Source organism: Prinia subflava (genome assembly GCF_021018805.1).
Source record: "Prinia subflava isolate CZ2003 ecotype Zambia chromosome W unlocalized genomic scaffold, Cam_Psub_1.2 scaffold_39_NEW, whole genome shotgun sequence".
Taxonomy (NCBI): domain Eukaryota; kingdom Metazoa; phylum Chordata; class Aves; order Passeriformes; family Cisticolidae; genus Prinia; species Prinia subflava.
The window spans coordinates 683123-710032 of NW_026960613.1; the positions used below are offsets into that span (position 1 = coordinate 683123).

General features: G+C 42.7%; 1 protein-coding gene across 7 annotated transcripts in view; it reads right to left on the minus strand.

Moving 5' to 3' along the window:
- The window catches only part of LOC134565193 (spindlin-Z-like), a 134517-nt gene that overhangs the window by 68737 nt on the left and 38870 nt on the right, over positions 1-26910 (minus strand). Inside the window, exons 2-3 of one of the 7 annotated variants that reach the window (XM_063424673.1) lie at positions 7175-7451; positions 5289-5329 (exon numbers count right to left, since the gene is read on the minus strand). The exons of 4 other annotated variants lie outside the window; for them this stretch is intronic. The gene's annotated coding sequence lies outside the window, so the exon portion shown is untranslated. Of the gene's footprint in view, positions 1-5288; positions 5330-7174; positions 7452-22879; positions 22952-26910 lie in introns of those variants that run through there. 2 more of the 7 variants (XM_063424672.1, XM_063424676.1) reach the window with 2 other exon arrangements.

Consider the following 26910-nt stretch of genomic DNA (forward strand, 5'->3'; position numbering starts at 1 on the left):
CAAGCATACCACCGGAATTCCTCACTCTCCCACTGGTCAAGCCATCATAGAAAGGGCTAATTGGACACTGAAAGAATATCTAGCAAAGCAAAAACAGGGTGATGAGACTGACATAACTAGTCGATTATCCAAGGTACTGTTCACTTTAAACTATTTGTGCCTAGCAGAAGGAAGAGAAGAGCCTGCGGTTGTCATCCACCACCATGCAGTGAAAGAAGGAAGACGGCAAGCAATTCAAGGGCTTTATGTATATCACAAAAACATGCAAATGGGCGAATGGCAGGGACCGAGTCCTGTATTATTTAATGGTCGTGGTTATATGTGTGTTTCCACAGGAGAAGCAGGACCTGTTTGGGTGCCGAGCCGATTTACCCGTGCGTGTCCGCAGTCAAAGATACCAACTAATAGTGATAACCACGGTGACAGCAGTGATTTACCTGGAGCACCTCGAGAAGACCCAGAGACTGTTGAAAATTAATTGTTAAATCAGAACAGATAGTTATATCGTTACAGTTATATGATTAAGTTTATGATAAGTCACTATTAGAGTTTAAGTTTAAGTAATAGGCAAGTGTTATTTGTTTTGCTTTTTTAAGAGAGACAACTAAAATGATGAGCAGAGTGTTAGGTGTTGGAATGTTTATTTTAATTAATGTTTTAATGGAAACAGGATCAGGAATGCTTGAGATTGACCCAAGACAAAATATGTGGGTCACTTGGGCCAATCGGAGCAAACAAGATTCCTTTTGCTTGTCTTTAGCCACACCATCTAATCCTTTTCAGACTTGCTTGATTGGGGTCCCAGTGGACTCCATGACAGAGTTCAGAACCTGGTCTCAAATCAAAATTAATCCAAAAAGTGTTTTAGGAACACAAGCTGTTGTCATTGTACAAAATCTTAAAGTTGCCAGTACAGAGCCCCAGGAACTTGATCTTCTAGGCTCTGTGCCAGGAAATTACTGTTTAATCTTTGGACATTTTATGATAAATTCAAGTTTATTAATTATAGACAAACAGCAACTGAAAAGTGACAACACTTGGTTATCTCCCCAATCCCCATTGTATTATAACTACACTGAATATTGCAACAATTGGACTGAGTCCGTGACACCATTAACAGGTGTTGCTAAGAAATTGCCACCAGGGATCTTTCTCATTTGTGGAGATAGAGCCTGGTCTGCAATGCCCCAAAAAGGTATGGGGGGACCGTGTTATTTCGGTAAATTGACATTGTTTGCTCATAGCATTCATCAGGTTTTAGGATTGTCTCAAAAGACCCGATGAGTCAAAGGCAGTATGTCTCAACTAGGCCCCAACTGTAAAGATCGAGTTGACTTATGGCAACCTGCAGCTGTAATCTCAGCATCATTTTTTGCCCCAGGAGTTGCTTCAGCGCAAGCCCTCACGCAATTAAAAAATTTGGCCTGCTGGACAGGAAAACAAATTAATGTAACATCCAATTTGCTAAGTGAGCTTGCCAAAGATGTTAATTATATTCGTCATGCGGTGCTTCAAAACAGAGCTGCTGTGGACTTCCTCCTTTTAGCACAAGGGCATGGATGTGAAGAATTTGAGGGCATGTGCTTCATGAACTTATCAGATCATTCACAATTAATTTACAAGCAGCTATCACAGTTGAAAGAGAACATGAAAAAACTTGTAGCTGTAGACACTCCGTTTGACAAATGGCTTGGATCATGGGGTTTTACTGGGTGGATCAAGGACTTGATCCGTTTTAGTATAGTAGTACTTATTGTTATTATAGTTATTTTAATTATCGTGCCTTGCTTGATACGGTGTATGCAAAAATTAGCCAGCCGTGCCTTAGCGTCAGTTTGGATAGCTCAGAAAGAAAAAGAGGGAACTGTAACCAGATTTCTTGGAGATCGCAGGCATGATGTGCTATGGAATGAGATTTGAGCTATCCCAAACTGGGCCTCAGATTTGGGCCTGCTAGGCCTCAGATTTTGGCCTGCGTAGAAGTAGATAAGCTTTGTGGCGCAGTTAGAAATTGGGTTAAGGTGTGGGCACAGACTGTATAGGGCAAATAGAGTGAAGACACGGTCGCTGCCTTAAACTGAGATAGTGCACATACTTGTTCATGCTGAATGCCAATTGAAGTGCACCTGCAACTGTAAACTGACACTGTATAAAACCAGCCATTTCGAGAATAAAGAGGAGAACGTATGTTATAACCATATTGGTCGGACCTGCATTTGTTCCGTCTCCAATCCCAATTAGAGTCCCTGATTTCACATTAGTGCACATGCACTTCAATTGGGCTATTAATCCCACCACCTTTTTGGGGGGAGATGTCCTAATTCCTATGTGACCATTCTCAGGTGCCTCTGTGGTTTCTACCACATCAATAACCCTAGTATCTTTGCTGATGCATAGGTCCCCATCCCCTACCTCCACTGAGATGGCTAGGGCATTGCACTCATTAGGACCAGGGCATTTAAAATGTACTCTAGTGTACTCAGCACATAGTGGAGTAGTCCAAAGGACCTTGCTAACGCACTGTCCCTTAAATATTGATGTGCTGCCACCAGGCTTTTCTCAAGGGAGCCTGGTTTCCTCCCTTTCTCCCATCAAATTTAGTTTAAAGCTCTTTTAATGAGCCCTGCTAACTGCTGCACAGAGATTCTCTTCCCCATTTGAGACAGGTTGTCATGGTTTTAAAGGCCAGTTGGAGCTAAAAAACCATGAAGACACTTGCTCAATGTCCCTCTTTCCCCTCTGTCTCTCCCTGGTCCCCTCCTGGTGGAATGGGGAGGAAAATAGAAGTAAAACTTGCATGTTGAGATAAGAACATTTTAATAGTTGAAAATAAAGTAAAATGCAACAATAATGGCAAATAATAATGATAATAAAAAGGGGAAAAACAAGAGATGTATAATGCAATTGCTCACCATCTGCTGACCAATGCCAGACCTCCCTTCCTAAGCCCAGATTGGCTCCTCTTCCAGCTACCTTTCCCCAGTTTATATACTGGGCATGATGTTCTACGGTGTGGAATATCCCTTTGGTCAGTTTGGATCACTTGTCCCAGCTATGCTCCCTCACAGGTATTTTTGCAAATCTCCTCAGTGGCAGAGCATGAGACAAGGAAAAAGTCCTTGGCCTAGGAGAAACATGACTTAGCAAAAACGCAAAACATTGTATCAACATCACTCTCATTCCGGATCCAAAACACAGCACTTTGACAGCTACGGAGAAGAAATTAACTCTACTTTAGCTGAAACCAGGACACAGGTGTATGTTGTCTGTTGCCAACAGGCCTGGCGCCATGTAGACCAACCCATGATCAAAGAACCCAAAATGCTGCCAGTGACACCTGCCTCAGTGCCACATTGTCGTGATTTAGGAATGGTACTCCCCAATTCAGTGCCCCTGCCAAGACTCTCCAAACCACATGCCACTCTCTCTTGCTCCCCTGCTTTCCCCTCTCCCTCCCAAAATGTAGATGTACAAAAAAAATCCCAGACTAATTCCTTCTCCTCCCCAAGCAAACAAACTAATAGGGGCCAGTTAATTTTTCCATTGGTAGAATTGCTAAAAAATTTTTAGGAAAGAACAGAAAAGGAGAAAAGGGGTGCCTAATTTCACTTTCATCGAAAGAATGGTGTACTTTTATAATATTTTATTTCTTTTTCATCCTTTGCTTTTCATATAAAATTCAGAAAGAATTTATTAGGAACATAATCATTGAAGATATTCATACCAGTATTGTGGTGTAGAAATTAGATGGCCTCTGTCCAGAGTTTTTCAAAGTGCTTAATCTTTCTTTGATGAATAGTTAGAAGTGCCTGCAAAAAGGATGATCATCTTGGCTGATCTTGTTCGATAGCTGACAAATTATGGCTTTTCTCTCTGTACTGAGCTTTGAATAAGCTGGAAACACTATTGGAACATTTGATCAGTCTTCTTCATTCTATTTAATTGTATGCTGCTCTATATCTCCCTGCAATTCTTTCCAGAAATAAAGGAAAAAAAAAGACCAGGAAAGTCCTATATCCCACTACTGAAGGAAACATACTAGTCATTCCAGACTTAAAACACTAAACCTGAAGACATGCAGGCTAATTATAAAATAAATGACAATGGTAACACTACATGTTCACTAAACCGGACAAATTATCAATATGTCAACTGATGCTTACAATTAGCTATAGGCATAAGATTCTGCCAAAATGAATAAAAAACCTGTTTATCAACACAGAGGCAAAAATTAAAAGCATGAATACAAAACAGAAGTGATGAAAACAACACAGAAAAATGAAGGTAATAGAGATGGCAATGGGAAACTACACATGCATACCATATTCAGAAAGAGATGAGGGGGAGGGAACAAAACAGATAATTTTCATTATAGGTTTTAAATTTAGTCTCATGCTAAATTAGCTTTCTGAAATACCCTCCAGGTTTTGGGGGGAAAAAGCTCCATGGTTGCAATTTTTAAAACTAACCCTAAAACTAGAAGAAATTTAGGTTCTTCAATATAATGTATTTAAAAAAACCTTGCAGTTTTGGTCAGATTTGGAGGGTTCATAAATAGAAATGTCAGCTATTAACCATTAGTCCAAAATTAAAATAATATAAATATTGCTTATTTGATCTGCATCCCACATTAGCAACATTACAATCAGATTTAATAATATCTGGCTAACGGCCTGAATGACATTTTGCCGTATACTTGCCCTATGAAGAATTTTTTGTTTCCATTATTATTTCAAAAGACACATACTAAAATTGAAATGGAAGTTGAATCTGAAGTTTGGTGTTAAAAACACACACTTCCTCTATTCCACTAAAAAGAAATCAGGCTATAGGAAGAATAGGAGAATTGGCTAGTGCCAACTGAGTTTGCAACAACTTAATTTAAAAAGTAAAATGTGCTTTTATCAACATATAATTTAAACGTAAACTCCAATTTCTAGTAATTTCCCTCCCAGCACTTGTGAAGAACTAGTGAAACATCTGTCTATACACAAGTCTTTAACAGTCAATCATTGCAGAATTGTTTACATCTTAGGTACTAGGACACTAAAAACATATTCATAGAGTATTTTTAAAGAATTCTTTCAGCGCTCTACTCCCTCATGCAGCATGGATGTATATTTACTCTGAAATGATCTGTCTATGACAAAAGAACAAGGATTAGGAAGGCAGGAATTACAATTTCAATATTCTATCCTCTACGGAACCACTAAACATCAATGACAGCTTAGTCAACCAGCTTTTTAAAAGTTTATTGCTTATTTGGAAATATAAAAGATGCGACTTACTTTGTATTCATCCTTTTGCTACAACTTTTCTTGGCAGAACTCTATAAAAAAAAGTTTTTAAAGCATTCACATAGAGGTAATAAAGATTTGCTTGTTGAGTCAACTTTACATACATTACACCTCAATAACTGTTCATTTAATAAATTCAGTCATCCATATTTTAAAAAATTCTTACAAAATAATGCTTTCATCAACAACTTACGAGATTTACTATTTATTTAAACCCAAGAAACTGCCTTAATCTGCACATTTTTGCAAATATGAAGTAGTTTAGCTTCTCACTAAAAACAACTAACTACATTCACCTTCCTCTGAACCCAACAACATGTGCAGAAAGATAACCACTACCTGGGATATGATAGCAGCATCTTATTACTATAAAACGTATGTGTTTGCTACCATTCAGTTGTGCACTTGAGTCATGACAACCCCATGCAGTGCTACAGGCCTGGGGAAGAGTGACTAGAAAGCTGCTCAGCAGAAAAGGACCTGAGGGATGTTGGTTGACAGCAGCTAAACATGAGCCAATGTGTGCCCAAGTGGCCAAGAAAGCCAATGACATCCTGGCTTGTATCAGAAATAGTGTGGCCAGCAGAACGAGGGAAGTGATTGTCCCCATGTACTTGGCACTGGTGAGGCTGCACCTCGAAAACTATGTCCAGTTCTGGGCCCTTCACTGCAAGAAGGACATTGAGGTGCTGAAGCATGTCCAGAGAAGGGCAACAAAGCTGATAGAGTGTCTGGAGCAGCTGAGGGAACTGGGGTTGTTTATTCTGGGGAAAAGAAGTCTCAGGGGAGACCTTATCACTCTCTACAACTACCTGAAAGGAGGTTGTGGCAAGGTGGGGATCAGACTCTTCTCCCAGGCAACTAGCGATAGGACAAGGGCAAATGGCCTCAAGTTGCACCAGTGGATATTCAGGTTGGATATTAGGAAAGATTTATTCACTGAAAGAGTGGTTACACATTGGAACAGGCTCATCAGGAAACTGGTGGAGTCACCATCCCTGGAGATGTTCAAAAAACAAGTAAACGTGGCACTTCGTGATATGGTTGAGAGTGGGCATGCTAGTATTTGGCTGAGGAAGGGTGTCATGATTTGACACTGGCCCAGCGCCAGGCACCCACTAGAGTCACTCGCTTACCCTCCCCTGCCACAGCTGGGCAGAGGAGAGGGACAAAAAAGTTAACAAAGGCTTCACGATTTGAGATAAGAACCAGGAGAAAACACTTCAAGGGCAAAACAGGCTCAACTTGAAGTTGCAAAGTAAAATTTATTACTAACAGAATCAGAGGAGGATAATGAGAAGTAAAATAAGTCCTTAAAACACCATTTTCCCCCCCAGCCCCTCCCTCCTTCCCACTGACAGCACAGGGAGATGGGGCATGGAGGTTTTGGTCAGTTCATCACCATAATTTTCTTCCACTGCTCTGGGAGAGGAGTCCTTTCCCTGTGAGGCCATGAGGTCCCTCCCACAGGAGGAGCAGCAGCCATATTGCACCTGCTGCAGCGTGAACTTCCCCCACGGGCAGGCAGTCCTCCCAAAACTGCTGTGACCTGGGTCTGTCTTTCCACAGGGTGCAATCCTCCAAGGACAGGCTGCTCTAGCTTGGAAGCAGGGGTCTCCTCTCTCCACCGGATCTTTCACTGGATCACAGCCTCCTCTGGGCATCTACCTGCTCTGGCATGGGCACCTCCCCCATGGGCTGCAGGTGGATCTCTGCATCCCTCGTGGACACATGGGCTGCAGGGGGACAACCTGCTTCACCATGGTCTTCACCATGGACTGCAGAGGAATCTTGGCTCCGGCGCCTGGAGCACCTCCTCCCCCTCCTTCTCCACTGACCTTAGTGTCGTCATGTTGTTTTCCCTCACATGTTCTCACCTCCTCCTCCTCTCCGACTGGAAGTAAAACCTTGTGACTTGGTTTTGATTTCCTTCTTAAATATGTCATCACAGGCATTACCAATCTCTCTCATTGGCCCAGTTTTGGCCAGTAGCATGTCCATCTCCAGAGCCATCAGCCATTGGCTCTGCCAGACATGGTGGGAAGCTTCCAGCAACTTCTCACAGGAGCCATCTTTGTGGCCTCCCTGCTGCCAAAAACCAGGACATGCCAAACCAATACAGGGGGCCATCCAAGAAGGCCATCGGTTTAATTGCTGTTGAGACACAAGAAGGCAATTGTCAATCTCCCACACATAGAAGAAAGACTGCAATCCCTTTGCTTGATTCTGGTGAGGGGACTTCTCATCTGGCAATGCAAGGGTCAGTCAGTGAATACTCCTACCAGAAACAGAAATAGAGGGTCCCTGTCTTCAGCCAGAAGGAGGGAAGGGATGACTGGGTATACAGTATGTGTAGATTTGATGGCCTGAAACGTCAGACCTACAAAAGTACAAGGCTTTGGTAAACATCAGTGTACAGGAGACAAGTGCAAATGCATCCTATTCTGACTGGCTTGGATCCCCTATGTATACATAACATAGACTACCCCAAGAGAGGGTACTCCAAGGACCTAAAAGGGTACCAGCGGGCTTTTGGTGTAGCTGCCATTAACATACAAAGTTAAACAGCTGTCTACCCTGTCTGTCCTCTCAACCAATCCTTCTGTTGAGGGGTTGCTGCAGGTCAAAGAACAGCAGGAATCAATTGCAACCAGGACAGTGCACTGGTGACAATATCACACGAACCGAAACTCCCTGGCTCCCATACATAAGCCAATTCATCAACTGGAGAACCAAGAAATGATCAGCAAGACTCACTCATCCTTTAATAGTCCCATATGGCCAGTGCCAAAGTCTGATGAAGGCAGACTAGTACAGCTTAAATGAAGTCACACCACCACTGAGTGCTGCCATACCAGACACACCAGAACTCTAGTATGAACTGGAGTGAAAGGTAGACAGGTGATTGTTTGGTTTTTTTTCTCAACTCCTTTGGCAGCAGATTGCAGGTTACAGTTTACTTTCACATGGAGGAGTATCAAATACACCTGGAATCAACTGCCCCAGGGGTGGAAGCACAGACCTTCCATTTGTGATGGACTAATCCAAACTGCACTGCAACAGGGTGATGCCCCTGAACATTTACAATACACCAACAAAATCAGTGTGTGGGGCAATAAAGAAGTGTTTTAAGAAGAGAAAAAGAATAATTCAGATTCCTTTGTAAGATGGTTTTGTGATTTAAAAAAAAATAAAGCCATATCAATGGACCTGCACAGAAAATCCATCTCTTGGGTGCAAAATGGCAGGATTGACATCCTCATGCCCCTATGGGTGTGAACAATAAAATAGGAACTATGTCCCCACCAGCTAACAAGGAAGAATCAAGATTTCCTAGGTCTGGTAGGATTCTGGAGAATGCATATTCCAGGTTATAGTCAGCTTTTGAGCCTTCACTATCAAGTAACCTGAAAGAACTATTTTGAGTAAGACTGTCATGGTTTAACCACAACCAGCAAGTACCACACAGCTGCCCACTCGCTCGCTCTCACCCAGTGGGATGGGGGAAAGAATCAGAAGAGTAAAAGTGAGAAAACTCATGGGTTGAGATAAAAAAAGTTTAATAACTGAAATAAAATAATAATAAATAACAACAAAGAAAAATAAAATCCAAGAAAAATAAGTGATGCAAATGAAAACAACTGCTCCCCCTCAACTGACTGATGGATGCCCAGTCCCATAGCAGCTCCTCCCCGCCAACCTCCCCCCTAACTTTATTACTGAGCATAATGCCATATGAAAAATCATCTGCACCTGGTGGGCTAACACAATTCTTATTCTTCAAAAACCACTGGCCTACAGAACTGCACAATGCCCATTCTGTAAGAAGAACTGGAAAGCAACAAGCCCAGTTGTGCCAACTTTTACCAGTTCACTGGGTGGTCAGGTATGACTTTGGGGCCACCAACCACCAGGGACCACTGAAGAGACCCCCAGGACAGAAGAACACATGCATAAAGTGGAGGGAAAATATCTTAATAATTTTAGGGAAATTATTATCATATGTATGCTTATTGTAGGAAAAATAATTAAATATGTATGTAAAATATAGTCCACAAACAGGAGCTTTTCTGTATTCAGCATGCACGATATTTTGGAGGAGATATCCCCTCATGCATCCAACTGAATAAAGAATGCCTGCTTCTTAATACTACATTGGTGTTAAGGAGTTTTTGTATTTTTACCAATTTTTGGTAACACCTGTGGTCAGTTGAGGTCAGCTATCCTGACTGTGTCCCCTCCCAACTTCTTGTGCACCCTCAGCCTACGCACTGGAAGGGTAGTGCAAGAAGCAGAAAAGGCCTTGACTCTGCAAGCACTGCTCAGCAACAACTAAAACATCCCTGAATTATTGTCAGTGTTTCCAGCACAAATCCAACACAGAGCCACATACCAGCTATTGTAAAGAAAATTAACTGTCCCAGCCAAAACCAGAACAGAGGCCCTGAGCAACAACAAGCCTTTGAGCAGATCAAACAGGAAATAGCTTGTGTGGTAGCTCTTGGGCCTGTTCAGACAGGACCAGTCATGCAAAATATACTCTACACTGCAGGTGGGGAGCAGGGTTTCACCTAGACCCTCTGGCAAAGAGCATTAGGAGAAACAAAAGGTTTAGCTCTAGGATTTAAGGGGGTCTGAGCTGCTTCAGAAGTTGTTGGGACAGAGGCACATCTCTTGACATGGCAATTGCTTGTACTATACTAGATGTTCAAAGGAAACCATCCCCATGACACATCATGCAATCAGTGCTACACGGAGTAAGTGGGTAGCACTGATTATACAATATACTTGATCACACAACATACTTGACTGCAGAAACCCAACCACCCCAAAATCCTGAAAGAGATCATGGACTGGGATAGAAGGCAGAGATTTTGGAGCATTGCCTGAGGAGGTGGCTCATGCCATATAATGAGTTATCAAAAGACAAACTTATTATGCTCTGTTTACTGATGCATCCTATTGTATTTTAGGAAACCATCAGAAGTGGGAAGCTGCTGTGTGGAGTCCAACATGACAAGATGCCAAAGCCACTGAAGGAGAACATGTCCATTTGCCAAAGTGAAAACCATCCAACTAACCCTAGAGATTGGTGAATGAGAAAAGTGACCAGTATTCCATCTTTGTACTGACTCCTGGATAGTGGCTAATGCCCTATGGGGGTGGCTGCAGCAATGAAAGAAGACCAATTGGTAGCAGTGTGGAGATAAACCCATCTGGGCTGCTGTACTGAATGACTGCTCAACACCTGGTCAGATTTTGGCTATCACAGCTCATGCTAAGGCCTCATGCATGCTGAGAGAAGTGACATTAGGTCAAAGGGAGAGTATCACGTGGGCAGGACAGGTGGCCAGAAAGAGCTAAAAGGCCATTATATAACCATTATTGCTTGCTGTCTCCTGCAATCATTGTCTTTGCATACTGATTGTCTGACAGTTTCATCAGTATCTGCTAGCTCATGGAAATGGTATAAACCAAGAATTCAAGGTCAAAGGAGGTAATTCTCCCACTCTACTCTTGTCTTGGAGTGATTCATAATGATAGTGTATTCTGTAATCATCTGTGCCCAAAAACTGTTACTGTATCTTTAAGATTCTGCAGCCCGGGACCTTGTGGGAGTGGGGTAGAGTTTGCTTTTGCGGGGGGGGGGGGGGTTAAAAGCTCCCCACTCAGGTTTTTCGGGCATGGTATTTGCTTTGCTGGCTTGGTCTTTGCCCAGGCAAAAAACTTCCTTTCCTTGGCTCAGAGAAGCTGCAGTAGCGATCTTTGGGCTGCCTTGAGGTGAATTCCTTAGCTGCTTGTCCAAAGCCGGAGGCATCATGCCAAAAGAAGTGGAGCGGAGATGCCCCGGTCCAGCCCAAGCCACTGTTATCTGTGCTGGGCTGGGGAGAGGACGACACCAAGTGGCTACAGTCCAGCTGCTTTGCCTGCCGTGACCACTCTGCTGAGCCTTTCCATGGGAAGGAGGTTGATGCTGGATGAGCCATTGGGCCTTTGTCTGCTGCTGGAACTGCTCCATGAAGCTCCTACCTTCCCGAGAGGGAGCTGACACCATCTCATATCATGTATTGAGAACAGGTATTCTCCAGCATTTCAGGTCTCTCTTTGTTCCAGTGGGGTGGTGAGGTCTAGAAGTTTGATACCTAGAGGTTATTTTTTATTTATGTTTTCCCCTGCCTGTTGGCATTCTGTTTGGTAATAAACCATTGGTTTTTTCACTTTCATCTATTAGTATTAATTTCTTATTGGTGGAAAGGGATTGTTGGAACCCTTAGAGGAGATGACTCATTCCAGTGTTCTTCTTTAAATTGTCTCAAACCAAGAAAACTCTGCACTGATGCGGTTTCACCTCAAGTACTGCTTGCAGTTTTAGGCATCGCAATATAAAAAAAGGCAATAAACTATTAGAGAGCATCCAAAGGAGAGCCATGAGAATGGTGAAAGGTCTGGAGGGGAAACCGTATGAAAAGCGACTGAGGTCACTTAGTCTGTTCGGTCTAGATGAGACTGAGGGAAGATCTCATTGGAGTTGTCAACATCCTCACAAGGGGAAGTGTAAGGGCAGGTGCCAATCTCTTCGCTCTCATGACCAGTGACAGAACTTGAGGAAGTGGCATGAAGCTGCGTCGGGGAGGTTTAGGTTAGATATCAGGGAAATTTTTTTTCACCCAGAGGGTAGTTGAGCACTGGAACAGACTCCCCAGGGAAGTGGTCACAGCAGCAAGCCTGACAGAGTTCAAATGTTTGGACAATGCTCTCAAGCACATGGTGTAATTCTTGAGGTGGAGCAGAAAACTCCAAAACTGGGAGCAGAAGGGTGAACTATTTGTAGCTCAATAGGCCCATGAAACATTGGGAAAGCTAGGGAGACATGCAACGCAAAAGGGAGAGAGGTGGGCCTGACCATTGAGGCCATCACATTGGTCACTCATGAATATGAAACATGCACCACAATCAAGCCGGCCACATGAATAAAATCTCCCTGGAATACAGAGCAGTGGCTGGATTTTCAACATGGTGAGGCCTGGCAAATTGACTACATTGGACCACTGCCACAAACATGCCAAGGCAACTGCTACATACTCACCATGGTAGAAGCAACTACTGTGTGAAAAATGTAGAATGTTAATTCATGTTCTTATAGTTAATGAAATATATTGAAAACTATAAATTACTGTATGTGTATATGTGATAGATGAGAACGTGTGTTTCAGCATGTCTTGTAACATAAGGTTGAAACAAAAAGGCAAGCACCACCCTAGGTCCTCTTGTTCAGAAATAGAAAAAGGATGAATGGGCAGCGCTGGGAGGAAACTATCGAGATAAGAAATCAGCAGGGCCATCAACACAGCGGGCCACCTCCCTCCTCGAGCATCAGCGACGGTAGCAAGAATTATCGACAATATCTCGACCATTCATCAGCCATGAAGACCTATAGAAACTAGACATTAACATCTGAACTGAGAGAGAGAACTCTTTTCAGCCTAGCCAGAGACACCCTTGGATTTGAATAGCTAGCTGGGACACAAAGGGAAATATGAAGAAATATTGCCAAGGGCAGAATAAAAACCAAGCCCCGAGCTGGGCAAATTTGTGAACCTAGGGGGAGACAGCAGACGGCCAGGTTCTGTGTCTCAAGGTTCACCCTTGGCATTTTCCCGGGTAAAAATTGTCAAGTATCTCCGCTGTTGGTGAGTTTATCGAAATTCTGTAATTCGATCTTTTGTTAATAAACCAAATTGTTATTTTAATTGGAATATTGTATTGGCATTTATAACAGTTTTGGCGCCCAATGTGGGGCCAGGTTTGGGAGATCTGTGGACCCCTGTTTCTGACCGGGAGGTGCCCTGCTCTTACAAGCGGCTCGGCAGATCAGAGTAAGTCCAGCGGAACCAACTAGCAAAAAGAACCCAAAAACCCCAACAGCGGAGGGGTTAGGACAAGCTAGCTTGGAGAAGGGCTCCGGAACTCAGCAGGGATACGAGAGGGGGGGTCTCTGGGAACCGCAGTATATATTTTTTTCCACTCGTAAAATTCAACGTGCACGAAGAACCCACGCTAGAAAAGGAGACCGTGAGTATCGTGTGGTTCGGTGGGGTGACCAAGTGTATGAGAACGTGTGTGTGTGTGTGAACGAGACATGATATGATCACGAAGTGAGAGCAGACCCTAAAACCGCAGTTCCACTGTCCCGCGAGGGGCGTAGCCGGTTGACGGAGAAGTGCGTGGAACGTGTAATATTTGTGTGAGTGTTACCCGACGGAGGGTGTCAGTCACAAGGGGTCCTGAAGGAAAGGGGACGTCCCTTCGCGTTCGGGGACTAGTAAGCCTTCTTGACTCTAACCAAAGGGTCCGTTAATTTTTTTCAGTAGCAGTTGTAAAAGAGCCCGCCCTTAAAAGAACCTCCACGGAACGGTCCTCCGTTGGACTAGATTAACGGCACCAAGTTTGGAAACTCGGGATTTAATTTTTGTGCGGTAACCCATAACTTCTGTGCCACGGGAAAGATAGAGTCATATCTCAGTAGAGATCAAGAGTATCATTTATGGGAAGCCTCAGAGGGGCGGTTCCTGAGATCCCGAGGGGAAGTCCATTAGGATAGATGTTAGAATATTGGAAGGAATACCCTGAGAGGAGAGAAAAATCTAAGAAGATGATGATTTACTTTTGTATAGAAGTATGGGGAGGAAAGGAGATAGAGAAATATGTAATTTGGCCGATGCTTAACACGTTTGAGTCATGGACATGTCAGGCTCTGTGTAAGTATGTAAGGAACAAGGAACAAAGGGAAGTAGACGAGTTAGAATATGCACAATTGTGGGAGGAATCACAGTTTAGTATGTACCCGATGAAAACAGGGAAAAAGGAAGAATGGGAACCCCTGGACTATCTTCCCCCTCCCTACACACCCCCACCAGCACAAGCTCCCGTCCCGACCCAAGAACCTGCTTCTGACCCCGACCTGCAGCGTGCTCAAGTCCACCCTGTAACAGCCTCAGCGCCACCGCTAGAAAACAGTCTCACTAGCAGAGAATTCTGCCTCGCCACTTTCCCGTCATCCCGAGGCCCTGCTCCCTGAGAAAGACGCAATCTCCCTCCCTAGTCCGAGCCAGCGCATGCGCTCCAAACCAAAGTCTGCACTTACGCCTCCTGTTAGAAGAACTAAGCGAAAAAGAAAGAAAATTAGCGAGGGAGATAGTGAGGTAGAAGAAGAAAGTAAAAGCTTATACCCCTTGCGAGAGGTACCCACTGCCCCCAGAGTTATAAGATATGTAAATGTACCTATTAACACTACAGACGTGAGAGCATTTAAGCGAGAGATGAGAAATTTGATAGATGATCCTTTGGGGGTTGCAAAAAAAGTTGATGAGTTTTTGAGAACTAGTATTTATACCTATGATGATATTATAGCGATTTTGAGATCTTTGTTTAATCAGGAAGAAAGGGAGTTAATCAGGCAAGCGAAGATGAGGGAGTGAGAAAGACAGAATCCTCAAAGAAACCCCAGAGATTTAAAGTAGCCCAGCCATAGACCGGAGTAGAATCCTCAAACGGAGGATGAGCAGAAAAACATGATAGATTTAAAGAGCATTGTGATACAGGGCATGAGGGAAGCTGTACCTAAGGGTCAAAATATTAGTAAAGCTATGAATGAATGACAGAGCAAAGATGAGACTCCGTCAGAGTAGCTTGAAAAGTTGAGAAAAAGTTTGCAGATGTATTAAAGTACAGATCCTAACTCCCCTGTGGGAGAAGTGTTATTTAAGACTCAACTTGTAGCTAAATCTTGGGAGGATATTAGAAGGAAACTAGAGAAAATTGAAGATTAGCAAAGAAGAAGTTTGCAGGAATTGTTAAGAGAAGCTCAAAAAGTGTATATGCAGCAAGAGGACACGCAGCAAAAGACGCAGGCGTGTGTATTAGTAGCAGCCGTACGAGAAATCCAGAGCAAGAGACCATCTCAAAGACCAGAATTCTTGAAAAAGAGAGGTGGCACCAGGGAAAGACCAGGACGATCTCCCCCTGACCAAAGAGATGCAAATAAATTTAAAGAAGCTCGCCAGTGTTATTACTGTAGGAGAAAAGGGCATACCAAGAAGGATTGTTACAAGAGAATAAAAGATGAAAACATGTTTAAGAATGAATAAGACACCCTTAAGCTCTTTTTCCTAGAGTCTAAACCATCCAAGGAGCCTAAAGTGAAATTAAAAATAAGACCCCACAAAGAAGTGTTGTTTTTAGTTGATACAGGGGCCGAGCGTTCTACAGTCAAAAAGTTGACAAAAAGGTGTAATAAAAGTAAAGAAACTGCTCTAGTGATAAGAGCTAAAGGAGAACCTTTTAGGGTTCCAATAACTGAAGAAGTAGATATTGAGCTAGGAGATAAAGTATGTGTAAACAATTTGTTGTTAGTAGAAGAAGCAGATTATAACCTGCTCGGGAGAGAGTTGATAGTAACTTTAAGAATAAATCTCATAGTAAAAAGCATAGATATTATAGTGAATTTGTATCGATTAGCTGAAGAAGATGAGAAAAAAATTAACCCTTCAGTTTAGCACACCCCAAGAAAAGGGAGAATAATTGAAATGAGCCCCATATCCATAGAAATCCAAAGACCAGAAGACCCCATCTGGGTAAAACAATATTATATCTCCCTAGAAGGGAGAAAGAGATTGAAACCTATAATTGAAGATTTGCTCCAGAGAAGAGTTCTCGAACCCTGTATTTCTAGACATAACACCCCGATACTAGCAGTAAGAAAACCAGATAGTAATTATCGATTAGTCCAAGACCTAAGAGCAGTAAATCAGAACAAAAACTAACTTTCCTGTAGTGGCAAATCCCTACACGTTATTAAACCAGATTTCCCCAGAAGATGTCTAGTATAGCGTAATAGATCTGAAAGATGCATTTTAGACATGTCCTCTAGCAGAAGATAGTAGGGATTTCTTTGCCTTTCAGTGGGAGGATCCGGACACGAATAGAAAACAACAGTTAAGGTAGACTACTTTACCTCAGAGTTTCACAGACTCACTGAACTTGTTTGCCCAAGCTTTGGGGAAATTATTAGATCAGTTTGTCCCCGTGGAGGGAACAAAAATCTTACAATATGTAGATGACATCTTGATTACAGAGCCTGAAGAAGAGAGAGTTAAAGCAAGCACAATAGAACTATTGAACTTCCTGAGTAAAAAGGGATTGAAAGTGTCAAAATCTAAATTGCAATTAACTGAGCAAGAAGTAAAATACTTAGAGCATTAGTTAGTAAGGGGAAAGAAGAAATTAGACCCAGAGCAGATATCGGGAATTGTGGCCCTACCACCTCCGGGCTCAAAGCGGGAAGTTAAACAGTTCTTAGGACTCTTGAGATATTGTAAGCAATAGATCGAGAGATATAGTGAAAAGGTTAAGTTCCTCTATGAAAAGCTCACCACAGACCGCGTGAAGTGGGATGAGCAAGATAATAGAAGGTTAGAAGAACTTAGAGATTCTAATAACAGCCCCAGTGTTGAGTCTGCCCGACATAAACCAGCAATTCCAACTCTTCGTAGATGTTAGCAATCACACAGAATATGGGGTTCTGACACAAGAATGGGTGGGATCCAAGAAACCAGTAGAGTATGTTTCGAAACTATTAGATCCTGTTAGCTGAAGATAGCCAACGTGTTTACAAGCGATTGTAGCAGTAGCTTTGATAGTAGAGGAGGCCAAGAAAGTAACTTTTGGCACTCCTTTAGTAGTATATACCCCTCACAATGTCAAGAGTATATTGCAACACAAAGCTGACAAATAGCTTACAGATTCCCAGCTGTTAAAGTATGAGGCAATTTTGATAAACTCCCCTGAACTAGAACTCCGTACAGCTGCAGCTCGAAATCCCGCCCAGTTTCTGTTCGGAGGGAGATCTGAAGAATATAGTCACAACTGCTCCGAAGTAGTGGAATTACAAACTAAAATAAGACCAGATCTAGAGGAAGAGGAACTTAACGAGGGTGAGAAATAGTTTGTAGATGAGTCTGCACCGGTTATAGAGAAAACAGAAAACTGAGTATGCGATAATAGATAGAAAAACTGGAAAAGTTATTGAGTCGAGACGATTAAGTGCCGACTAGTCAGCCCAAGCCTGCGAGATTTTTGCAGTTTTACAAGCCTTAAAAAGACTAAAAGGGAAGAAGGGTACCATCTTCACAGACTCCAAATATTCCTATGAGATAATACACTTAGAAAAATTTAAGAAGAAAGGGAGCTGATGAGTATCCGTGAGAAAGAGTTAGTACATAGTGAACTGATCTGACAGATCCTAGAAGCTGTTAGAGAGCCAAAGGCAATTGCAGTAGTGCATGTGAAGAGACATCAATCAAGAATGCAATTTAAGACTCGTAGAAATAATTTAGCTGACCAAGAAGTGAAACGAGCAGCTCTCCTCACAATAAAAACCTCAGAGATGAAAGAAAATAGCCATAGAGAGTACCCATGTCAGCTGTCTGTAGATGAAGTTAAAGAATATAGCAGATGAAGAGCAAAACAAGAAAGAGAGAAATAGAAACTACCAGACAGCAGAGAATTAATATGAAAAGAATATACCCGGAAAATTTTAAATAGACTGCATGCACAAACTCATTAGAGTGCACAAGCATTAGCTGAACATTTCTTGAAATTCTTTAGCTGTAAAAAGATATATGAGCTAGCAAAACAAGAAGTATTAAGTTGTGTTATATGTCAAAGGGTAAACAGAACAAAGTCTAAACAGAATCCTTGGGGGAGGCAGCCCCTAGCATATCGCCCCTTCAGCAGGGTACAAGTAGACTATACTGAACTTCCAAAAGTAAGAAAGTATAGATATCTATTAGTAATAACAGATCAACTAACTCGTTGAGTAGAAGCTTTTCCAAGCTCCAAGGCAACCGCTCATATAGTAGCCAAAATAATACTAGAAGAAATTATTCCTCGTTATGAGATTATAGATCATATTGATTCAGATCAAAGAACACACTTTACCTCAAAAATCATAAAACATTTAGCTGACACCCTAAGAATTCGATGGGACTATCACACCCCATGGCACCCCCAAAGTTCGAGAAAAGTTGAAAAGATGAACCAGACTATAAAAGCCCAATTATCAACATTAATGCTTGAAACAAAAATGTCCTAAGTAAAATGTTTACCCCTAGCTTTACTAAATATACAGACAATGCCAAATTCAAACAGTAGATTATCTCCATTTGAAATGTACAGAATGCCCTACGAACACGAGATGCCAGTGAGTCACCCTCAATTAGAAGACTCACAAATACAGCCCAATCTAGTAGCTGTCAACAAAAACTTGCAGGAATTAAGAAAAGCATAATCCTGCAAAGTACTCCCTTAAGATTTGCTATCCATAGAATACAACCTAGAGATAAAGTGTTAATAAAAACCTAGAAAGAAGTGTCGTTAACCCCTCATTGGGAGGGACCTTTTCTCATCCTTTTAACTACAGAAACAGCCATCAGAACAGCTGAGAGAAGCTAGACTCACGCATCTAGAGTCAAGAAATTAGAGACCCCGAAAAAAAATCCCGAGTAGAAAGTCGTTTCTTCCCCAAGAGATTTGAAGATCCGTTTACATCGAAGACATAACAGCCCAAAGGAGCACTGAGCTACGACTTAGAGAAGTCCAGAAAGAAAACTTTTGTATCCACCTTAAAGAAAACCCAAGAGGGGCGAGTAATATTAAGAGACATTTTTAGCCGTACGATCAGTTAGGAGAAACAGAGATCAATTAGATACCGCTTAAAAATTCAGCAAGAAGAGGGAAAGCAAACCATAGAAACCGAGATTGTAGTGCAAAAAAGTTCCTGCCGCGACAAAACAGCTAAGGCCGTCTAGAGAAACAGCCCAATAGAGAAATATGAAGCAGAAACCAGAAAGAGGGTCCAAGCAACTTTTTCCTGCTGCTGAGAAGAAACAAAACCTCGCCATTAGTTGCAACCCAATGGGCGCTAGCATAAACAGAGGAATTTGTTTGTAGATCACTCTAATAGTCATAAACCTAACTATAAGCCCAACAAAGAGCCAGTAAAATGAAACTAAACTTAGCCTGAAGCTTCCCAAAATAGACAGCCCTGAAGCTAAAATTCAGTCCATCTTAGAGCACCCTTTAAAGGGAAATCTGGACCAAGAGATTAAATTAGTTAAAAAAGATTTCAACCGACAGATCCTGTCTAAAGATCATTAGTCACAAATGCTCTCTTCATCCTCAAAAATCCCACTGAAAGGGACCTCTGAGGGAAGTTTAACATCACACAGTCTAGCCCATATAATAGAAACAGGGACAAAGACTCATGAATTCCTAATTAATATACAGATTGACTTGAAAAAGCTAAAGATGATGATAAAATTTGTGAGAAATAGCACTCAGAAAAACAAAAAATTAAAATCTAGTCTGAAATTGAAAGTTAAGTGAATATGCAATCAGAGAAAGTAGACTGCCTTCTAAAGAGAGGAGAAAATATGCCAAGTAAACAGAATGATTCATCCTCAAGAGACTCAAGGTAGAGAAAGAGAATAAAAAGTGCAAGAATAACAGGACTGTAGGTCCTGAGAATAATAATTTGGGCACTGACAAGTCCCAAGCTAACCCTAAAGTATATGAGTCCCTTGTATTAGATAGCAAAAAGAGTAAAAACTTTCAGACTTATAAATCTAAGAAGACAACAAAGAAAAAGAGCCGCACAAGCTTTAGCAAAGTTTGAAATACAGTTAAAGGAAAAAGTTCACTAAACTGTAAAAAGAAACAATAGAGATGATGCGAACATGAATTAAATTGTTAATAAAAGAAAAAAAATGGGGGAATTGTGAAAAATGTAGAATGTTAATTCATGTTCTTATAGTTAATGAAATATATTGAAAACTATAAATTACTGTATGTGTATATGTGATAGATGAGAACGTGTGTTTCAGCATGTCTTATAAGGTTGAAACAAAAAGGCAAGCACCACCCTAGGTCCTCTTGTTCAGAAATAGAAAAAGGATGAATGGGCAGCGCTGGGAGGAAACTATCGAGATAAGAAATCAGCAGGGCCATCAACACAGCAGGCCACCTCCCTCCTCGAGCATCAGCGACGGTAGCAAGAATTATCGACAATATCTCGACCATTCATCAGCCATGAAGACCTATAGAAACTAGACATTAACATCTGAACTGAGAGAGAGAACTCTTTTCAGCCTAGCCAGAGACACCCTTGGATTTGAATAGCTGGCTGAGACACAAAGGGAAATATGAAGAAATATTGCCAAGAGCAGAATAAAATGTATAAAAACCAAGCCCCGAGCTGGGCAAATTTGTGAACCTAGGGGGAGACAGCAGACGGCCAGATTCTGTGTCTCAAAGTTCACCCTTAGCATTTTCCCAGGTAAAAATTGTCAAGTATCTCCGCTGTTGGTGAGTTTACCGAAATTCTGTAATTCGATCTTTTGTTAATAAACCAAATTATTATTTTAATTAGAATATTGTATTAGCATTTATAACATACTGGTTGAATAGAAACATACTCTGTAAACCATGCCACTGCTCGAAACACCATCTTAGGTCTTGATGTTGGAATACAGCTTGGAAGCAGGATTCAAAGTACTGCTGAACTCATTACAGAAGTAGATGTGCTAGAAGGCTACAAGCCCTGGCAAGTTGAGGCAAGACCCTGAAGAAGGAAGAGATCAAGGTGTATGTATGTATATTTGTGTGCAAGACAGTACAGGCCTGTACAAGTCTGTACTAGCCCATAGTTAAGCAATGTTACTAAGAAACATAGATATGGTTATTGTTTTAGCTTATGCTTGAAAGGTATATAAACCAGCAGTGTGTTTAATAAAATTGGCTTCATGATGCAAACCATGGAGACCCTATCTCTTCGATCACTCGACATCTTGAAAAGCAATTTCTGTGTCAACATGCCACAGAAATGAGAGGGAACCCCTGAAAATCTGAAGAGCTTGACAGGCCAGCTGAAGTGTCTTTGCACCAATGCACACTGCATAGCAAACATGTAAGAGGAGTTAGAAAACATGATGCACTTAGAAAACTATGACCTAATTGCTATCACAGAAACATGGTAGGATGAATCACACAAGTGGAGCACTGCAATTGAGGGCTACAAGCTTTTCAGAGGAGGCTGGGAAGGAGAGGTGGGTGTGTTGCCCTCTATGGTAAATGTGAAAAATGCGAAATGATTAATTCATGTTCTTATAGTTAATGAAATATTATTGAAAACTATAAAACTGTATATATGTGTGTGTTGTATGAAAATGTAAGTTTCAGGACACCTTGTAACATTTTGTTAAACCAAAATTATGAAAAGGCAGGCACCACCCCAGAAACTCACATTCAGAAATAGACAAAAGGTTTACGGAAACCGGCAGTCTCCTCGAGCACCAGGAGGAGACCCATCAAGATAAGGCGGCAGAACCATCAACGGTTCCCGACTACACCCTCTCCGATCATCAAGCCTCATCATCCATATCTCGACCATTCATCAGCCATAAGGATCTATAGAAACTGGACATTAACATATGAACTGAGAGAAAGAACTCTTTCCAGCCTGGTCAGAGACACCCTTGGATTTGAATAGCTAGCTGGGAAACAAAGGGAAATATGGGGAAATATTGCCGAGGGCAGAATAAAGTGTATAAAAACTAAGCTCCGAACTGGGCAAATTTGTGAACCAAAGGGGAGGCAGCAGACGGCCAAGTTCTGTGTCTCACTGTTAACCCTTGGCATTTTCCCGGGAAAAAGACTGTCAAGTATCTCCACTGTTGGTGGGTTTACCGAAATTCTGTAATTCTATCTTTGTTAATAAACCAAATTATTATTTTAATTGGAATATCGTATTGGCATTTATAACAGTAAGGAATGGATGGATTGTGAAGAGATGCCTCTCAGAAACAGCCACAAAACAGGTTGAGAGTTTGTGGGTAAAAATCAAGGACCAGACCAATAAAGGACACCTTATGGTTGAGGTCTACTATAGGCCACTGTGTTGGTTTAGCAGAGATGGTAAAAACTAATTAGTGACTCCTGAAATTGGCAACCAGATTAGCCAATTAAATATAGGTATACACCTCTGGGTCACACAGCCTTAAATCAGGAGTATCTGGGGAAGTTCGCTCTCTTTTCGGCGGGCTACAAGGTAATATCGCAGGCAGCCCAGGGGGCCCGTTCCAGGCCCCGCCGTCCCTGGGCAGACGGGCCCGGGCCCTGGCTGGGCGTCCGGGACCCGCTGCCCGCGGGGGGAGCGGCCCGGGGCTAGCTGGGTCCTCTTCTCTTCCCCGGCTGCCGGGGGAGGCTACAGTTCGGCAGTGCTGGCCGTGCGCCCGAGGCCATGGCAGCCCACAGGGAGGGGTCGGTCCTGGCTGGGCCGTGTCCCGGCTGGGCCGTGTCCCAGCCGGGCCATGCCCCGGCCCTGCCGGCGCCATTAGCCCGGGGAAGGATGAGATCTTTCTCCTCCTTCCCCCCCCTCCCCCCCTCCCCCCCGGGCCTCAGGGAGCAGCTCTGAGCGGGCACACGCTATAAGATCTCGAGGGGTAGAGGGGAAGACGTTTACCAACCTTCCCCATCGGCACAGCCGCCGTGCAGTCAGAGCTGCAGCCCAGCAGAGAGCACATGACCACTGCAAGCCTGGGCAAGAATGTTAACTCTTTCCTAACACAGACTGAGACCTTTTTAAAACTCTAACCCTTCTCAGAGAGAAAGAAAAAGCCAAATTGGAGATATTTAAAGAGACAGTATGAAGATACCAGAGTCAGTAAAAAGAGTGACCCCTTAAGTGGAAGAGATGACAAGTTGCTTTGGTCCTAAGCTGAAAATCTCCTATGAGTTGTGGTAACAGGCTGTAATATGAATATACTAGAGTATTCCTTTAAATCGTGGTGTGAAATACAAAGTTATGTTTCGTGTCAGGGAAATGAAGAAAATCTGTGTAATTGTAGTTGTGGAACACGGCCATGGGGCAGTTATAAAGATGAGTTCTAATAAAAAACTGAGGAAAGCATGGAAGGAAGTTTTTGAATCTTTTGCTTGCAATTACCTATTATAAGTCTCAAGCTATTCTGTAATAAGTGTCTTTTAATTATAACCTTAGAAGCTTGCTTTGTATTAAAGAATTTTTAACTGTAGTTTTAGATTGTAAAAAGGCTTTTAGACAAAAGAAGGAAGTAAGAAGGGGGCCCAGGCCTTCACAGAAGGTAGGAAAACATCCTAGACACGAAAACAAGACTTCAGCTCACTGATTTATGGCTTCTGAAAAAGGAAACTGGACATCACTATCAAAGATTGATGGACCTAGAAAATAGAAATGAGACCCCCACATCTGGAAGCCAAACCCCACCATCTGGAAAAACATATCCTGGATGTACATCCTGGAGTATTGAAATATTGAAATAGATCACAATAGTCTATAAAATTATACAGGACAATCTATAGATTTATAGCTGTTAAGTATTAAATTGTGACGTTAAAACTAGAAATAGAAACTGCTGAGAAAGCTTATGAATATGCATGAATATAACAAATAAAATACCGGCAAGTCCAGCAATCGGTGTGCAGTTGGAAGGGAAAACCCCTACCACTGTACCCAGTGCTGCCTTTGCTCACACTTTACCATATTAATTAATTAATTATTAAATTGCTGCTTGATATATTTGCCATGTCAAGCGTCTCATTTCTAACAGTGGACAACATAAATTGGGGAGATGATTTGTGGATTTTTGAGCAAAGGTATCTGTGATTTACTAAGTGAATATTGAATTAGAAGCTGTGATCTGGTGATCCCATAAGATGTTTGAACAGAGACATGAGAAGAAGCCCTCTGCACCAGTGAAGAAGTGAGAAAATATCTCTGTTCCCTGAGATGAAGAATCCTTTGCCTTTGAGTTGTGCATCTTTAAAATGTGACACCCCAGTATGTGTGTGAGTCCACGGCCCATATGTAGTCATGAGAAAGGCTACGTGATATGAGAGGTCTACAACTGTGGAAGTTCCGGGGCGAGCTGCTTTTGTGAGAGTTGGAAGCCACAAGCAGCCTGTTTCTCTTGTGGAAAGTTACCAAAACAAAACATGAGACACTTCTCTCTCTCAAAGACTGAATGAAAGACTATTTTATAAGTGGTACTGACTTGGAGTTCTGAATTTTGCCTCTTTACATTCTTTGTGAGAAAATTAACATTTTGTGGTGGGAGAAGGGGTTGTTTTAGAAGTTTCTTTTTTTTTTTTTTTTTTTTTCTTTTCTTATTTTCTCCTTCTTAGTGTGTGTTAATAAAATCTATCTGTTTACCTTAAGTTAGGCCTGTTTTGCCTTTTTCTCCCTAATCCTATCTCACAGCAAGAAAGATATTTGGACCACTACACTAAATTTAGTAAACAGAAACAGGTGAACGTGAAACCACTACAGCCGCCCAATCAAGGGGAGCCTGTTGACGAGGCCTTCTTGCTCCAGCTACAGGAAACATAACGCTCACAGGCTCTTGCCCTGAGGGAAGATTTCAGCCACACGGACATCTGCTGGGAAAGCAATACAGTTGGCTGTAAGCAATACAGGAGACTCCTGGAGTGTGTAGAGGACAACTTCCTGGCCCAGGTATTAGACAAACCAACCTGAGGTGAGGCATTACTGGACCTAGTACTCAGAAAAGCAGATGAGCTCATTAAAGGAGTTAAGATTGGAGGCAGCCTGGGCTGTAGCAACAATGCCCTGGTTGAGCTTGTGATCTCAAGGAGTGTGAGGCTGGTCAGAAGCAAAGTTAGGACCCTGAACTTTGGAAAACTTCCAGATGTTTAAGGAGTTGGTGAATGAGATCCCCTGGGAAACTGTCCTTAAGAACAGAGGGGCTGACTAGAGCTGGCAGCTCTTAAAGGCCACTTTTCTCAGAAGGAAAGAGCTCTCATTGTGGTGTGTAGGAAATCGAGCAAGGCAGGTGTAGTGGGTAGACCCTGGCTGGATGGCAGACACCCACCAAACCCTCCCTATCACTCCCTTTCTCAGCTGGGCAGAGGAGAGAAAATAGAACAAAAGGTTCATAAGGTGAGACAAGGACACAGAGAGCTCAGTCACTGATTACCAACATGAGCAGAACAGACTCAAATTAGAGATATTAATTTAATTTATTACTAACAAAATCAGAGCAGGATAATGAGAAGTAAAATAAGATGTTAAAAACACCTTCCCCACACCCCTCCCTGCTTCCCAAGATCCACCTCCTGCTCCCAAGTGGTACAGAGAGATGGAGAACAGGGATTACAGTCAGTTCATCACAAGTTGTTTCTGCTGCTGCTCAGGTAGACGAGTCCTTCCCCTGCTCCAGCATGTGGTCCCTCCCACGGGAGACAGTTCTCCACAAATTTCTCCAATGTAAGTCCATCCCACGGGCAAGAATTCTCCACAAAGTGCTGCAACATGGGTCACTCTTCCACAGGGTGGAGTCCGCATCCCTGTGGTCTTCCAAGGACAATCTTAGAGAGCAGAATGATCATGGGGAGATTTTGTAGTAATTCTGGTGAAGGGACAAGGGGTGAATTTTGTGTAATTTTTTCACTTTGGTTCTGCATTGTGATAATGTTATTTTGATTTTTGTGGGGGGAATTTTTGTCTAGCTTTCTTTGGTTGGTTTTGTTGATGTGAGAACAGGTTATGTGATGAATGTGGATTGTAGTGATAATTCTTAAATACGTAATCCACAGAGGAGAGGGGTGGAATGTATTTGGTTTGCATTGCTAGGTTTTGGTAGCAGAGGGGGCTACAGGGGTGGCTTCTGTGAGGATTTGCCAGAAGCTCCCTCCATTTCCAGCAGAGCCAATACCAGCCAACTCCAAGATGGATGTGCTGCTAAAAAGGCTGGGCCAATTAGAAATGGTGGTAATGCCTCTGATAACATATTTAAGAAGAAGGGGAAAAAAGTTATTGTGCAGATGTAATTGCAGCCAGAGAAGAGAGGAGTGAGAATATGTGAGACGAACAGCTCTGCAGACACCCTGGTCAGTGCAGGAGGGACAGGAGGTGCTCCAGGTGCTGGAGCTGAGATTTCTCTGCAGCCCATAGTACAGACCATGGTGAAGCAGGCTGTCCCTCTGCAGCCCATGGAGGATCCTGGGGGTGCAGAGATCCGCCTGCAGCCCATGGAGGAGACCCATGCCAGAGCAGGCAAATGCCTGAAAGAAGGCTGTGAATCTGTAGGAAACCTGTGCTGGAGCAGGGTCCTGGTGGGGACCTGCAGACCCATGGAGAGAGGAGCCGACACTGGAGCAGGTTTCCTGGTAGGACTTGTGATCCTGTGGGGAACCCATGCTGGAGCAGCCTGTTCCTGAAGGACTGCAGCCCATGGAAAGGGACCCACATTGCAGCAGTTTGGGGAGGACCGTTGCCCATGGGATGGACTCATGTTGGAGAAGTTCGTGGAGAACTTTCTCCCATGGGAGGGATCTCATGCTGGAGCAGAGGAACGACTCCTCCCTGAGCAGCAGTAGAAACAACCTGTGATGAACTGACAGTAACCCCCATTCCCTGTCTCCCTGTGCTGCTGGGGAGGAGGAAGAAGAGCTGGGAAGGAGAAGAGGTGGGGGGAAGGTGTTTTTAAGGGTTTATTTT